The sequence below is a fragment of the Macrotis lagotis genome, chromosome 3 (genome assembly GCF_037893015.1).
Source record: "Macrotis lagotis isolate mMagLag1 chromosome 3, bilby.v1.9.chrom.fasta, whole genome shotgun sequence".
NCBI classification, from domain to species: domain Eukaryota; kingdom Metazoa; phylum Chordata; class Mammalia; order Peramelemorphia; family Peramelidae; genus Macrotis; species Macrotis lagotis.
Genome location: NC_133660.1, coordinates 48,771,009 through 48,772,839, shown reverse-complemented (window position 1 = coordinate 48,772,839; position 1,831 = coordinate 48,771,009). Strand labels below are relative to the sequence as shown.

At 35.3% G+C, this 1,831-nt stretch overlaps 1 pseudogene; it reads right to left on the bottom strand.

Moving 5' to 3' along the window:
• Positions 1 to 1,070: 1,070 nt before the first annotated feature.
• LOC141516078 (small ribosomal subunit protein uS12 pseudogene) lies at positions 1,071 to 1,518 on the bottom strand (annotated as a pseudogene).
• Between the last annotated feature and the right edge of the window lie 313 nt (positions 1,519 to 1,831).

Here is a 1,831-nt window from a genome sequence, read left to right as displayed (position 1 = left end):
AAAAAGGCTTCTCAAAGGTAAATAGCTTATTAAAGACAAGTCTAATAAGTAATAGAGCTGGAACCAGAAACCATTTAGATTATGTAAGTTTTGGAGTGGGAAAGGAATTTATAGACCATCTGGTTGAACCTCTTAATTTTATTTTTGAGAAAACTAAGACAGAGAAGCATCTAATTCTAATCCAGTGTTCTTTCTACACTACCTATCACACAACAGAACCACATAAAATCAATTCAGCGTTCTTAATTAAGGTTTTTTTAAATGATAAAAAATGCCTCCCCCCTCAGACAAGATAAGATAGTTTAGGGACTAGTCAGATCTAAATCCTTTATTTTATTGCTTCAAGGAAGAATATATGTCAAATGAAATGGTGGGGAAGGGGAGTAGAGGGTAACATAGTAAAAGAAAGTAGGAAAAGGGAAAAGATCTTTATAAAGACCCTGCAGGAAAAACAGAGACAACAAACAAATAAAACTTAAAATAAAATGAAGAAATTCTGTGGAATAAATGAATAGAAGAAAAAATCTCTAGACTAGAAAAAGGAAAAATTGATGAGGACATTAAAGGTAGATTCCATCAAATAGCATGGAATTCCTATAAATAAAATTCCCACAAATAGTTACTACTGATGCAAGGGAAAGATGAAGAAAATTGTGAATGTAGAAATTGGGTTGAGATGTAAATTGACTACCACCTACTCTTCAGATGAATTATGATTATAACAGAAACAATTTGTAATCTGTTTAAATTGGTTGGAGATCCCTTTTACCATTGATTCATTGTTTAATGTAAAATTTGTATCCTGATCTCCTTAGGCTTTACCCTCTACCTAATTCCTGGTCAAGTAAAAGAAAGAGAGTTCACTTTTTACCTTCTGGATGAGAGTCAAGACATAAAAACCTGGGTTGGACCCCTGCTCAGGGCCGCAGTCTTCTCTGACCAGTGGCTGAACCAATGCTACTTGACTCTTCTTTTATTTCTCCCCCCACTCTCAATCCCTTCCTGTGTGTTGTAACTTCTTTTTTTCCACATGAAAGTTTTTTTACTATGACAGGGACATCATATAATTTTTATGATCTTGGTCTTTCTTTCTTGCCTTTGTACAAGGCCAGAAAAGAAACATTTGCAACTCTAACACCCTTGAAGTGGCCTCCAGGAATATCACCAACAGCATGACCTTTTTGACCAAATCCAGCAACTAAAACTTCATCATTTTCCTCAATAAAATTAAAGCTGCCATCACTGGGAACAAAGGCAGTGATTTTGTGCCATTCTTAATCAACTTAATCAACACACTTTCTGATTTCAGAATTGGGTTGCTTGGCTTCTACACCAACTTTTTCCAAGACAATCCCTTTGGCTTGGGATGCTCCTCCAAATGGGTTGGCCTTCAAGGCAGTGCCCAAATGTGCTTTCTTATATTCAGTTGTGCCACTTATATTCTCTTATATTCAAGTTGTGGTCTCTCCTGTGGCTGTGGAGCTTCCTGGCAGTATGAAGACCATGGCACTTACCCATGCTGTTGCCATCCAGGCCGAGAGGAAAGAGAGAAGGAAGTTTTAACTTCTTTTAATAAATTTTTGTTTCATTTCCATCCATGCTTTCCTGAGTCTGAATAATGATTCCTCATAGGCAGAACCTTAATCAAGTAGCCAGTGGCTATACAATAAGAACTGAACAAAGTTTCATAATGTTTAGGAATTATAATAAAGAATTAAAGAAAATTATCAGAAGTAAAAGTAGAGCTCAAAAAGTTTTTTTAAAGAGAATCAGTAGCCTAGAACAAACAAGAAAACATTTTAATAAAATGTTCAGTTACTCTAAATAAAAT